This window comes from Aplysia californica, unplaced genomic scaffold (genome assembly GCF_000002075.1).
Source record: "Aplysia californica isolate F4 #8 unplaced genomic scaffold, AplCal3.0 scaffold00242, whole genome shotgun sequence".
Classification (NCBI taxonomy): domain Eukaryota; kingdom Metazoa; phylum Mollusca; class Gastropoda; order Aplysiida; family Aplysiidae; genus Aplysia; species Aplysia californica.
This window is the reverse complement of record NW_004797512.1, coordinates 539,716-544,761: the sequence shown is the minus strand read 5'-3', so window position 1 is coordinate 544,761 and position 5,046 is coordinate 539,716. Positions and strand designations below refer to the sequence as shown.

Here is a 5,046-nt window from a genome sequence, read left to right as displayed (position 1 = left end):
ATAATAATAATAATAATATCATCATCATCATCATCATCATCATCATCATCATCATCATCATCATCATAAAAATAACAATAATTCCCCCGCCATCTCACCCCTGGGAACCTATTCCAGCGTCACTGGTCAAATCAGACGCCCTGGTGAGAGAGGAGCGAGCGTGGAACAGTCAGGACAAGAGTGAGCTGAAGAAGGCGCAGGGAACCATCAAGTACCTGGAGGGAATCGTGGAGGAGAAGAACCAGAAGATTGCTGAGTGAGCCTCCATCAAATATCTTATTTAAACACGTTCCCTCTCTCTGTCTCTGACTCGCACTCTCTCTGACTCTCACTCTCTCTCTCTATCCACCTCTCTCCTTCTCCCTCTCTCTCTTCCCCTCTCCCTCTTTCTCTCCTTCTCCCTCTCCCCCTATCTCTCTCTCTCCCTCTTTCGCTCCTTCTCCCTCTCTCTCCCTTTCTCTCTCTCCCTCTCTCTCCCTCTCTCTCCCTCTATCTCCCTATCTCCCTCTCCCGCCCTCTCCCCCTCTCTCTTTCTCTCTTACACCCTCTCTCTCTTTCTTTCTCTCTTTCCCTCTCTCTCTCTCTCTCCCTCTCTCTCTCCCCTCTCCTCTCTCTTTCTGTTTTCCAATGTGACTGTCTTGTCTCGTCCTCTACCCCCTCTATTTTGTTGATAATAACGTGATACGACTGCAGTCAAACCTGCTCCAATGACCACCTGTCCAAGACAATCACTTGTACAAATGATCACTTCTCACTCTCTCCTATTGCGTTTTTCAATATTATAATGACGTCCACCTGTCCAAGACAATCCCTTGTACAAATGATCTCTTCCCGCTTCCTCCTATTGCGATACGTTTTACATTTTTATAATGACGTCCACCTGTCCAAGACAATCACTTGTACAAAAGATCACGTTTCACTCTCTCCTATTGTGATACATTTTTCAATGTTATAATGACGTCCACCTGTCCAAGACAATCACTTGTACAAAAGATCACTTTTCACTCTCTGCTATTGTGTTTTTCAATGTTATAATGATGTCCACCTGTCCAAGACAATCACTGTTACAAACGATCACTTCCCACTTCCCCCTATTACGTTTTTCAATCTTATAATGACGTCCACCTGTCCCTGACAACCACCTATCTACACGACAGTGGGTGTATGTTTTGGACAATTGCGACTTTATATAATCCAACCGGTTCTAACGATTGTTGTCTAAGACAATCACCTGTACAAACGACCATTTCCGATTTCCCTCATGTTTAGATAACTGCAGTGGCTCTGACCAATAGACCTACCTAAACACATACCTGTTTAAGACAACCACAATCTCCTCGCCAAAGGATGTCTGTCTTGGACAAGTTTGTCTGTGTATTATCTTCCGAAGAGACCATGGTGTCTTGCCCCCCCCCCCCCCCGTCCGTTTCCCATCTGTAGACAATGACACCACTTCCGCTCTTACTCCTCCGCAGGCTACACAGAGAGAAAAATGTGCAACTCTGGGAGCGAGAGAAGGAGCGACTCTTTGTGGAGTCAGACAAGAAGTAAGTAAAGGCAATCCTACTCTTACGTCCATTTGATCTTTTAAGAGGCGGGCTGCTTCGGTCCTGCCTGTCCAGACCAATGCAGGTTGAGAGGGATGCGGCATCGCAGCAGACGTATGGCAACACAAGATAAAAAAGCTTTCTTTCTCGAGAATTGAACTCATGTCTTGTGTGTGTAACGATGTGTGGGGTGGTCATAATGAAAAGAAAAAATATTTTGTATAGTGCCTATCCCAGCTCACACCCATCTTACCGCTTTACAATCAATATTGTTGCCCCAGGAGACTTACTAGCATTCTAAAACAATCTCAACTTCATTGGAAGCATAGTAATAGTGCAAGCCACCATTTTACAGGCGCTAAATTACAGGCGCTAAATTACAGGCGCTAAAACACGAATGTACTGTCAATAAATTATATCTTTTGTTGTCAATGGCCAGGTACCCATTCACACCTGGGTGAGGTGAAGAAAATTCATGTAAAGTGCCTTACCAAAGGACACAAAGTCGGTTATAGTAGAATCCCTTTATTATGTCCATTAACCTCTTCATTGCCTGACCCAAGACTGTCTCGGGTTCTCTTGTGGACTAAAAGTAGAAGCAAATTCCTGTGTTAGATATATATTACTAAAATTAAAAAGCACATGATTTTATGTACCTTGATGTCCTTCTGTGTCTGTGGAAGGGCGAGGAAAGGGGATACGGTGGTGATTTACTCCTTGCTTCGAACAAATAAACCTTCTCCCCTATACCCCTCCTCCCTTCCCAACTATACACCTCATCCCTATAACCCCTATACCGCTCATCAAAAACAGATGGCAGGAGTATTTCAGGGAACCCCCTAACTCAAGCAGCCAAGGAAACACACACAGCCAGTTTCAGCCACGATACCCAGAAGAATAACCCAAGGAACAAAGCAGCTGGCATTGGTGGCATTACAACTGAAGCCATCCTGGCATGTGGAGAAACAGCATTCACCTAACTGACCACAATATTCCAAAACGCCTGGATGGAGAGGAAAGTCCCGGAAGACTGGCAGCGTGCAGTTGTGATACCAATCTGGAAGAAGACAGGCAACAAGAGAGACAGCAGCAAGTACCGAGGAATTTTCCTCTTGAGCTACACAGGCAAGACGTACGCAAAGATCTTGAAACGGTGTACTCGGCACAAGGTGGTACCATTACTGAGTGAGGCGCAAATGGGCTTCAGAAAAGGAAGCACTGACACTATCTTTGCTCTAAGACAACTGAATGAAAGGGCAATTGCATATGTGAGGCGTGCTGACAAAATGAGTTACTTCTCGCGATCCAAGATAAAGATATCGGCCGAAAATCAATCCTGGGGTCAGATGTATAGATTTTCAGTTGATGCCACGTTATTCAAGTCTACCGTGTCTTTTATTATTCCATACTAACAAATTGTATAAGCTCCACTTATAAAATTGACGTATCAATTTCCATAAGGCTAAAATCCGAAAGAAGTAACTCACTTTGTCAGCACAACTCATATATAACAAAGGTCTCGGCGAAATCAGCTCGCTGTCGCTTTCATTGCGGGGTCGATAGTTTTTAACGGTTGAGAGGGGACACGCGTTTGACCGAGTAGACAGAATCCCATTGTGGCTAATACTTGAAGAGTACAGTATTCGTGGACAACTGCTAGAGAACATTCAGAGCCATCTACACCAACAGTATGAACACAGTCAACACCCAAAACAGACTCACTGACTGGTTGGACGTGTTATCTGGAGTGAGACAAGGGTGTGTATTATCACCGCTACTTTTCTTCATATACAGGAACACCATTCGACAGAAGCAAACCTCAACCAGAATGACCTGAAAGAGATGCTGTTTGCGGACGACATAATAATATTATGAGAAAGAAGAACAACTTCAAGAGCACACAGACAAGATGAATGCACAATTTGAATAGCTCAACATGAAGATCAGTAAAAGCGAAACGGAGACGATGTAAATCAACAGAACGCCTGACAACCTTAACATCAGCATCGACGGATATCCGCTGAAACAAGTCAGCAAGTTTAAGTATCTTGGTAGTATCTTTTAGGAAGACGGACGTCTCAACAGAGAAATTGAGACGCGAGTACAAAAGGCTAACAGCGTCAGCTACCAGTTTGCCCCACTCCCCAAACATTCTAATATCCCCATTGAGACCAAAGCCAAACTCATTAACTCTATCTTCAACCCCACCTTAACCTACAAATGCTAGACCTGAACCTTGACTAAAATTCTGGAACGTAAGATAACCACCTGCGAGATGAGATATCTAAGGAGAGCCGTCAACAAAACCAGACGGGACATTAATCAGAAACAGCAGGATCAAAGAAATGATGGGAGCAAGCAACACAAGTCCTCCACTACATTCGGAGGCAAACAATCAGGTGGTTTGGACATCTGGCACATATGGCACCTCACCAGTTTGCCAGTAAAGCCTACTACAGAAACATATCAGGGTACAGGGCTACAGGAAAACCAAGAAAGACCTGGTAAAGAGAGTGAAGGATACCGAGAAAACATACATGACATTCTACCCAGCCAAGCCATCAAACTCGCTAGTAACAAGAACAAAACGTTCACACTATCTCCCTATACCCCTACTTATGCCCTCTTATCCCTCCATTCAAATACCCCCCCCCCCCAAATTGCCCATAGTTAGCAGTACCAACGCCTCAGATATAACTCCATTGGCTGTGGTACAGCCACTGTTGTGCTCTCAAAGAGCACTATAAAGTATGAAATCGCGAGGACTATAATTTTATTTTGTATAATGTAATATTAAAAATAAATAAATTTGTTAATTTTACAGGTTGTGTTCATTTGCATACGCCATACCAAATCCTAGGAGCTTTATTCCGATAGACAATACTTTGTGACATAATTATAGGCATTTATTTGTAGAAGACAATCTTCGCAAAAATATGTAAACATCTGGCCATCTTTTCACTTACTAGTCTTATTTCTGCATTTCTAGTTCTTTTTAAAAATCTCTGAAGGAAGCTAGTTAGTTTTTCTTCATCCTATCCACCAAGTTCGAGTGGCTGACAGACACATAATTTTTTTTTAAAGTTTGAGAGTGTGAAGGGGAGGACTGAGTTTTATAAACACGAAGGTCTCCGCAAGATCAGCTCACTGTCTCTTACATTGTGGGGGTCAATTATGTTGACGGTTAAGACGGGACAACGACGCAACCAAACCACTCACTGAAATAAAAAAAAAGCAGCCTTCGATGAATTCTTACGTCTTATCAGCTGGGATTTACGAAACGCAAGAATGCACTTTTACTCTGAGACTTGCTCCCTAACTCAATTCTCGGACCTGGCACTGAAGTGGTGAAAGGTCGACAGTCAACAAAAAGAAAACGTATTTGAGTCTGCGCGCATACACACAGTCAAACCACATACATAAATATAAAGCAATATACAGCCACATAATGTACACGATCTACATTTCCTCTCCATTTGTGTTTCTGTTTTTTTTTTTT

The 5,046-nt window shown here is 43.1% G+C and overlaps 1 long non-coding RNA gene across 1 annotated transcript in view; it reads left to right on the top strand.

Annotated features, from left to right (window-relative positions):
- The first annotated feature begins 133 nt into the window (after nt 1-133).
- LOC101852633 overlaps nt 134-5,046 on the top strand; it is a 7,335-nt gene continuing 2,422 nt past the window's right edge. Inside the window, exons 1-2 of the long non-coding RNA XR_001184929.2 lie at nt 134-256; nt 1,476-1,547. This is a non-coding gene — a long non-coding RNA (uncharacterized LOC101852633). The remainder of the gene's footprint in view (nt 257-1,475; nt 1,548-5,046) is intronic.